Source organism: Sardina pilchardus, chromosome 9 (assembly GCF_963854185.1).
Source record: "Sardina pilchardus chromosome 9, fSarPil1.1, whole genome shotgun sequence".
In the NCBI taxonomy this organism is placed as follows: Eukaryota; Metazoa; Chordata; class Actinopteri; order Clupeiformes; family Clupeidae; genus Sardina; species Sardina pilchardus.
The window spans coordinates 18,716,361-18,726,360 of record NC_085002.1 but is presented as its reverse complement, the minus strand read 5'-3'; the positions used below and the strand labels follow the sequence as shown (position 1 = coordinate 18,726,360).

Below are 10,000 nucleotides of genomic sequence, written 5' to 3'. Positions count from 1 at the left end.
CCAACCAAAAGCTAAACCAAGCGGTTTAGCCAGAGGGTTTAGCAATCGAAAACGGATGCTCTATCTATGCTAGTGCGTTTTTTTTAGACATTTTCTGAAGCCTAGTTTATCCGGTTGTGTTTGAGAAAATTCATGAGCGAGAGTAGCATGATTTAGGCTATTTTTCACAAGTTAGTGGAACGTGATTAGAGCTGGTATGGTGTCGAGTCATAAAGTCTGCAAGGTTTATCGAAAGTTTGTTTGGTTGTGTGGGTGTGTGTGGATGTGTGCCATGGCGTGTGCCTCAGCCCGGGATAGCTGCTACCCCAGGTCGGTCGTAGCATTGGAATGTTCAATGTAGCAACTAACAGGAGGGCTGAAGTGGAGAAATGTGAGCTTGTGCTTCTTGATCGTATCAAACAATATAGTGCATTGTTGGGTGGGTACATAGGACGCAAACAAGAGGAAATGAAAGCAAGTGGTTTTTTTTTTTTTTTGCGAAAATGATTGCGAAAATTAAGCTGTAGCAGTAATTTATTAAATTATCACCTCATTTAATATTTGTGATCATGTTTGCTGACCCTATCCACTACTCTTCATGTTGAGTCTAACTATGATATAAGATCATTCAAGATATAAGTTTTCAAGATATTAATTCATCTTTCTCCATCACTGCAAGGTTACGGCCAAGGCTGTCTGACTGCAAATGTTCCTCCTACTGCACATCTGAAGTAGAGCTGTACCAGTTAAAGGTGCACTCTTGTTTTCTTTCAACCTTTTCATTACCCTTTGGGAAATTATAAAGACACTTTATCATAAAAGTTGTGGTGATGATAAGATTCAATGTTAAGGTGTTTTTGGGATTTTTGCTAAACATTTTCCATTTACTCATTCACAGTTGTGAAATGGCTGCCACAGTGAAGCTTAGAATCATTCTAGGCGAAGAAAATTCACAGAGATTGATTCTTCAAGACTTACCACAGTCTCTCAGTGAACTCTCACAACATATTAAGACTCAGTGTGGAATAGAGGGGGACTTCAGATTACAATTCTTGGATCCTGATTTTAACAATTTTAACAATTTGACTTCCATCTCTGATGTCCAGGACAAAACCACCATCAAAGTGGTCTTTAATTCCTTGCCCTTCTCTGCCTTAGCTGAGAGCCCACCACTTCCATTTTCATCAGCCCCCCCACCAAACTCTCCACAGGACACCTCGTCCATTTCCTCGTCCATTTCCTCTGCCTCCTATGACACAGACATATTGTCTTCTCCTGAGTCCACCCCAAGAGTGTCTTCATGGCCCCTGGTTTTCACAGTGCCCCGTTTTACATTTGATGCAGAGTTACAGTTAGGGCGGGCCAATGCTGCTTTCAAAGACACAGGTGTGTTGCTGGAGCCCGAAACAAAACTCAAGTCTTCCATTCTTGATGGCTTGATTGAAACAATTCTGCAGTTCAAGATTTACCTCACTGATGCTGAGTGTGCAGATGTAGCCGAAGCTCTTGTGTCTGCACACCCTTGTCTGAGAGAGCCAGGCTCAGTCAATGGATATGATGGCTGGAAGAAAAGCTTGAAGGATAAATTGGGAAATTACAGAAACAAGCTGAGACGCCTTGGATGCCCCGAAGTTTCAGTGAATGCCTTGACAAATAAACCTGGTGACCGATGCAGCCCTGCCTACGCTGTGAAAAAGCCAAAAAAAGCGGAAGTTAACTACTGCCCAGCTTATCCAGGAGGTGAATCAAAGGAGACCCAGGAATTGAAACGCGTAGTGCTCTTAACAGAAATGGAGAAAAGAAATAATGAGGATCAGGTGTCATTGCTGATGGATCAGACTTTTGCCCACCGACGTCAAGAGGTTGTCAGAGATGCACCCATGGTAGCTGAATTCAAGGCGAGGTGGCCAGCACTCTTCAATGTGCGTGAGGTAAGTGAAGCAAAATCCTTTTTTAACTAATGGACTAATGATTTACAGAAGGTCAATAATGGTGATCGTTGTGGCCAGAAAACAGTATTATGATTATGATTATGTGTTTGTCTTTGTGTTTTTCCATAGCTGTGTGTGGAATTCAAAAGGATCACCATAGTCAACTTGCAATCAAAGTTTTTCTCCCAGCTGGATGCTCAATCTGCAAACCTGATGAAGGCATTTAGCAGGAAAGGAGGTACCCTGGGAAGACGGCTGAAGCGCATCGTAGTACCTATGACTGAGGTATGATAACCTTGTAAATGAGTGTGTTCAACCAGGCAATAGAGATTTGGAACATGGTCAGATAAATTCTTCGTACTTTCAATGGGGAGATGTTTTGATCATTCTTACTGAGATTTCTCTCTTGAAAATTAAAAGTGCTATCAATGATTGTCAAAGCCAGCATGAGGTAGCAAGGTGTGGTTGTTGCAAGGTGTGTTTGTTTTATTCTTTGATGTACAGGATTCTGGCATTGATGTCCGTCGCGAATGTGTTCTCAAGGGACTTTGTGTCTACATGAATGAAGACCCCGAGAGCTTTGTGAAGGAATACATGGTATATATTTCACAAATTCATTTGAGTTATTTTACAGTAGTACAGAATGTTTTTTATTATATATAACATGTAATGAACACTTGAAAAAAATCTTGTGTTACAGTCAGATGATGCCAGTAGTCACACGGCCATGGCAGAGACCATCTACGGCATCTACGTCATTCGACACGAGGGTGCAGAGCCATGCGATGCCCCAGAGGACGTTGGCATCATTCTTGAGGGTGTCACTGTGCTACGGGAGCTGCGTAACGTACCATTTGCCTTTGCCATCTTCATTGCTCTTGTCTATGCTCTTAACTTGTGTTACCCATCAGAGCATAGGTACACGTTTGAAGCCCTCCAGAAGTTAGTTCTGGAGCTTGATGGGAACAAGCTCTCCAAGAAAGTTCAAGCTCTGAAAACAATTCTTGCTCGTTAAGAATTATTGGATTATCAGGCTCAATTCTCAGTACTCAGTATTACCTTAAGTTTAAGTTTTTTATTACCTTAAGTTTTTGAGGAAATGTTTTACCATAGTGTTTCCAGAGATGGAATGGTGTAGTCAAATTGTTTTTTGTTGGCTAAGGTTTTCCATTCTTGTTTTCCTGTTGAGACTTGATAAATGATGAGGGAGAATTGTTTGCATTGTCTGGAAAGGTATATTGAATATCTCCTCAAATGTGTAGAGTGCAAAAATGACTTGGAAAAGCCAAGGTACAAGAGACCTGGTACAAAGTCAGACTTATTTTTACAAATGTTTTTCTTTTTTTTGTCAGATATTGCTCAATTAATTTTGTTGGCAATGCAAATCTCTGCAACTACAGCAGACAACTTAAATGTGCACTTGAACAATATTATAATGCCAGCGTGCATATTTTGATGGGTTTTTTTTTTAGTATATAAGGCTCTTTTAATAAATATTGAATGTTGTGCACTTACTATAAACCTCGATGTCAATCCAAAGCTTGAAATACAGTTTCTATTTCAAATAACATCTTTGTCTGTTATTTGTTTTATCTTTTAGGCCTATCATTGCATAATGTTTACCCCTTTTGGTGTTAACTTAAACATAATACTTTGAACTGAGTTAATTAAATCATGGAAAGTATTTCCATGTGATTCAATTGCTCTCTTTCAGCCTGAAGAAATTCATTTGAACCAACTTGATTTACTTGGGTTTGTGCAACTTAATTTGAAGTAGTTTTCAATAAGTTGAATCAACTTAAATAGATAGTGTTAACCCAACCTAAGTAAATTAAATGGGCTCCAAACCTTGCAAACAAGTTTAATGGACCCTAACAAATTAAGTTGAACTAACCAAAGTACCTTAAGTTGGACCAAAGAAATTGCTTAATGTTGAAAGTAAGTTATTTAATCACGTGGAAATACTTTCCATGATTTTTTTAAGTAAATTCAACAAATCATTTTTTTGAGTGTATTATCAATGGAAGTAAATACACCAATTGTGATAGCAGCGCGTACATACAAAAAATAAAAAAATAGACCAGTCTTCTAAAATTATTTTTTTATGTGTCACAAACAGAATGCTTCAGCCCGGTGTAGCTTCCCTGTTAGGCGCCCTGTTGAACATCTATGCGTCTAATCAATGTGTCTACTGTACATCTAGGAACATCTAGCCTGTGTATCTAAGTGTCAAACTATTTGCATTAAACAAAAAAACAACATATATTTACAGTTTTTTCCAATAGTTTACACACAATTTTGAAAACAGGGCTCTTTTTGTCAAAACACAATTAGCCAAACACCACACCCAATCAGCAGAACATAACAGATTGTTAGCAAAATGGAATATTTCTGTCAAAACAATAAACACATTGATTAAACCTTATACTGTTCTCATATCACTAACACATTCTTTGAATGATTCTACACTGTGTCCATCTTATACACACCAACACAATAAATTCAAAACACATCTGTAAAAACCCTCTTCCAATATATGGATCTTATTCAGACATATTGTTTGAGAGCATTAGGATAATTTAGAAATATTTTGAAGAACCCTCATCAAGCAATGCACAAAACTGATGCTGCAGGCAATATTTCTTTCTTCCACTGTACCATATTCAGTTACAGTGACAAGTCAATCAACAGAAAGTGGCAAAATTATAGTTCTTGCTACTGTAAAGTGTAGAAAAATAAAAATCTGTACACAAACAAAAAGTACTGTACACTAGCAGTCACTGAAGAAAAACTAAAGCAACAATACAAACAAGTAACAACAATACATAATACTCTAATCATCTCTCTGTCTAGCTGGATCAGGCCATAAGAGTTCACCACATCACAGGCTATGGGTGCCTCTCATTTGGGCTTTTATACGTCCTCCCTCGCTCCTCTGGCCTCGATCCTCACTGATCGACATAAAGAATGATGGGGCGAAAACAATGGGATAGTCTATCCAGTGTTAGTTATAGATCAGTGGGAACGCCCCTCGAGGATCGAGCATAACACACCTGAGTGCTGCGTTTTCAATTTTGCATATGTGTGCTTACACACCTGGTGGATGTGATTATTCAATTTGTTCATTAGTGTGGTCATTGGCAAGCAAGGGCTTTATAATGAGAAGGAAGTACCTAACAATCTTTATCTGTGTCTAAGGTGTGAAAATGTGTTTTACGTTTTGACATTCACTGTGTGTAATGTTTCGCAAAAAGTGTGAAGCTGAATTTGTGCTTACTGTTGTACTACTCTGTGCAGGCGTTTTGCTTCTTAAAGGGATATTCCGCCATTTTTGGAAATACGCTCATTTTCCACCTCCCCTCGAGCAAAACAATCGATATTTACCTTGTTCCCGTTCATCCAGCCATTCTGTGAGTCTGGCGATACAACTTTTAGCTTCAGCCTAGCATAGATCATTGAATCGGATTAGACCATTAGCTTCTCGCCTGCTAGCTTCATGTTTAAAAGTGACTAAGATTTCTGGTAATTTTCCCATTTAAAACGTGTCTCCTCTCAAGTTAGAAAGTGCAATAAGACCAACTGAAAATGAAACCAGCCGTTTTTCTAGGCTGATTTGACATGGAACTACACTCTCATCTGGCGTAATAATCAAGGCAACTTGCAGCTACTGGCACTACTACTGCTTGTTGTCTATGGAGACTATTTTCAGATGCTGCGTACGATATCACTGCGCCTATGGTACGTTTGCAAGTTGCCTTGATTATTACGCCAGATGAGAGTGTAGTTCCATGTCAAATCAGCCTAGAAAAACGGCAGGTTTCATTTTCAGTTGGTCTTATTGCACTTTCTAACTTGAGAGGAGGCACGTTTTAAATGGGAAAATTACCAGAAATCTTAGTCACTTTTAAACATGAAGCTAGCAGGCGAGAAGCTAATGGTCTAATCCGATTCAATGATCTATGCTAGGCAGAAGCTAAAAGTTGTATCGCCAGACTCACAGAATGGCTGGATGAACGGGAACAAGGTAAATATCGATTGTTTTGCTCGAGGGGAGGTGGAAAATGAGCGTATTTCCAAAAATGGCGGAATATCCCTTTAAGTGTTAAGTATTGTTAACTGTCTGTTAATCTTAATTTTAGTGTGTAAACGATTGGAAAAAACTGTAACCCTGGACACAGCCACAAGTGAAGCAATAATAAATGAGTGGGCTAAGAAACATTGAGGTCTGTGCTGTGATATCTGAGAAGAGAAGCTGGATATCTCTGGCCTTGTTCTCACTGCCACTGAGCTGAAAGATCATGCCAGATGTTAAAACTGGGAGAAAAATACTGACCTAGATATGTCTATGCTGTCCTCAAAAAGGACATGCAAACACTCTCTCATTCTTTCACTCACTCACTCATTCATTCATTCATTCATTCATTCATTCTATTCATTCATAAAGCATAAACATTTTCCCTTTTGCTCAAAGATAAGGTATAATCCACAAAAACAATGCAGCCTATAGACTTTCCTTTTCAACATAAAACACACTTTTTCTCATGCAGATAGTCACAGGCATGAAACATGTGCGTACATGTACCGACAATCACACACACACACACACACACACACTTATCACAGTCTTTCTCCTTCATCAGCCCATTCCTCCCTCTTTTCCCACAGTGCTGCAGTAAGCACCAGACTGGGGCACTGGAACTCCCTGAGCTGCTCTCTTTCTCTCTCTCTCTCTCTCTCTCTCTCTCTCTCTCTCTCTCTCTCTCTCTCTCACGCACACACACACACACACACACACACACAATCCATCCTGCTGTGAGCTGCAGGTCTTTATATATGGTGAGACAGCAGTACTGACCCTACGTCGTTCTCTCTCTCCCCCAACCCCTCTTTACCCTCAGGGCATAGACCAGTCCAAAGGCATGTTTACCAGCAACAAGCTCATGAGTGCACATGTATGCACATACAGTTACTGAGTGTGTGTGTGTGTGTGTGTGTGTGTGTGTGTGTGTGTGTGTGTGAGAGAGAGAGAGAGAGAGTGTGTGTGAGTGTGTGTGTGCGTGAGAGAGACAACTCTGAAGTCAAAGAGGGGTAGATGGAGAAAGGAAACAATATCCAACACAACAATACAGGAGCCCATGTGTCTGCATGTTATACAGGACAAACAAACAGCACCTGGGTGTTTATGTGTAAGGAACATACAGTATAGCGTGTGTGTGTGTGTGTGTGTGTGTGTGTGTGTGTGTGTGTGTGTGTGTGTGTGTGTGTGTGTGTGTGTGTGTGTGTGTGTGTGTGTGTGTGTGTGTGTGTGTGTGTGTGTGTGTGTGTGTGTGTGTGTGTGTGTGTGTGTGTGTGTGTGTGTGTGTGTGTGTGTGTGTGTGTGTGTGTGTGTCTGTGGTGTATCCAGTGTGTGGTGCCAGTGAAGCCCTTTACCGCAGTGTTGCCATCTCTCCCCTAACGCCCACACACTGACAGAGAGGGAGGGAGTGTGCAAGAACACAGAAAAAAAAGAGAGCGCATCAAGGCCTGCACACTCAATCAAGCACGCACACACATGCAAGCACACACACACAGGCACGCACGCACGCACACACACACACGCACTCTCTCTCTCCCTCTTGTATGGTCTCTCATTTTTGCTTGCTCCCCTTCCTTCCACCTCCATCTAATTCTCCCCCTCTTATTTATGACCTACCATGGGCAAAGAAGATTGCATAACAGGGCCACAGTGTGTGCCCTGGCAAGCGCTCTCTCTCTCACCCACACACACACACACACACACACACACACACACGCACGCACGCACACACTTCTGGTCTGCTAATACTTTGTGATCACAGGGGTGTTGGACAACATTCGAGGGAAAAATATGCCCCTGTCCTCATTTTCACCCAATTTGGCAGGGGAATGTTTAGGATTTAACTTGAGAGAGTGCCCCGGTCCAAGACAGGCCTTATCCGGAGCCTGATCGATTTGGCAGTTCACCTCAAACGGCTCCTGCATAATGCATCGTGGGTAATGTAGTCCAATTCACCTGAAGGTGCAGGAAATGTAAACCCTTCCCCAGGTCTCTGCTCTGTGCGCAGCTTCCGACAAGGCCATTCTCTGGATGTGTGCTAATGCAGGCAGCAGTGGAGCTTGTCTGGCCCTCCACCTCTGCTGTAAACCCCCATCATTCATCATTCACCTCTCTCCTCCACCCAACCTGCTCTTTCTCCTCCATGGGGGAGGGAGGGGGGAGGGAGGGGGGGGGGGGGGCGTTAATGGCCATCAGTTTTAACGAAGTGGGAGTTTAAAAGACAGATCCGCTATTTTCCTTGTGGGGAAAGCATTTTTGACCTTTGCCCCCTTGGTCTCTCTCTCTCTCTCTCTCTTTCTCTCTCTCTCTGAGTGTGGAGATATAATACTGCACCCACATTAAGTGATGATGTTGCACCACTACAATTAGAAAATGGCCTGTGATAGGTAGACCTGTCACTATTATTATATTATCGCCTGATCAAAAGTCAAAGTGAAAGTATAGTTTAGTATCCCAAAGTTGGGCAATTTGTTTGGCCAATGTGCACACTTTAGACTCATAGACACATAGCCACACACACACACACACAACAACAACAACAACAACAACAACAACAACAACAACAGTAATTAATAGTAAAAAGTACACTACTCTTCAGTGCATTTCATTAGCAGGCTTGCATAAGCCTAACGTTCCATAATTAAAATAAGTTGAAGCAATACTAAAAGAAAAGCACAGTGTTACAAGAGTAGACAATTAATCTTGACCTGTGTCTTTCATTAAAAAAGTCTGATAGCAGAGGGGACAAACGACAAGCTAAACCTTTTGGTTCAAACTGACCTTTGCAACAGCCTGCTGCTGCCACAGTTACTGCAGTGGATCTTCCTATATTAAGGGTGGGTAGGATCCCTTAGTATCTGCTCAGCTTGGCTCACAATACGATCTGACTATAGCTCTCTGATTGACGTCGGACTGCATCCCATAATTTTGCATGCTGTCTTTACCATACACTGCAATTTCTCTTTTTTTGTCTTTTTTGCGCATGTTCCCAAATACATAAACCAAAACCAAAAGGCAAAACGCTCTTGTTTTGTAAAACAATTCTAAAACAATCACGATTGTTTGAGCTGACTGCAATCATTTACCATGCTCGTTTTCAGCAAGATGCTACTTAATGAAGCCAGACATTAGTGCTATATTAGTGAATCTATCTAGCCAGTGAGGAGCATGATTGGCTGTGGATGGCACACATGGCCTTTTCAGGCACTGGTCATTGGCGATAATTTGTTTGAATATCTCAATATTAGTCTGTGCATAATAAGGTTATATATACCCTATTTACTGTATGTTGTAACACTCTTAAAGACAGAAATGTATTTCATATGTATGTATGTGTTCCAATGTCCAATGCTAATGGCTCTTCGGCATAAGGTGTATGTGTATTGTTAATATTGTTAGACTAACACCATTACACACACACACACACACACACACACTGGCATAAATGATGTGAAATGAACTGAAGAGAGATTATTTAATCATTAAAGGTAGCTTGAATGACAGCTAACACTTTGAACTGACTGACGAAACGAAGCTGATGTACTGGTTAATTAGTTTTCCATAGGAACACAGCTCAGGGAGATGAGAGGTGCACAGCTACACAATGAAATCAAAAGGGAGGCCGAGTTAGCGAAGGCCACTTCTCAATATGGCATCAGACGGTCTCATTAGGCACAGAGACTGAAGAGGCCATCAGCGCGCTTTAGATGCCGACTCCATAAGGCCCACTGCGCAGTGTGCAACAATAACCCCTTCACTACAGGGCTGCACAATTACTGCATGCCCATCATATCACATAGAGAGAGAGGGGAAGAGAGAGAGAGAGAACGAGAGAGGGAGAGAGAGATAGAGAGAGAGAGGGGAAGGGAGAGAGAGAGAAATAAGAATGCCCCTATCAGTCTGAGAGTCTATCATCTGGAGGGTTCTCAAAACAAGAGCCTTTTCCTTGCCCCGAATCCGCCCCCTCTCCAGCACATATCCACGGCCATCAGAGGCCATGGTCACCCCCCCTACC

At 41.5% G+C, this 10,000-nt stretch overlaps 1 protein-coding gene and 1 long non-coding RNA gene across 3 annotated transcripts in view; one reads left to right on the top strand and one right to left on the bottom strand.

Annotated features, from left to right (window-relative positions):
* The window catches only part of LOC134092929 (AMP deaminase 2-like), a 64,055-nt gene that overhangs the window by 38,983 nt on the left and 15,072 nt on the right, over positions 1 to 10,000 (bottom strand). The window lies entirely within an intron of this gene.
* LOC134092073 (uncharacterized) lies at positions 2,126 to 2,634 on the top strand. Its single transcript, XR_009940162.1, has 3 exons — positions 2,126 to 2,195; positions 2,415 to 2,507; positions 2,611 to 2,634. It is a non-coding gene; the product is annotated as an uncharacterized LOC134092073 (long non-coding RNA).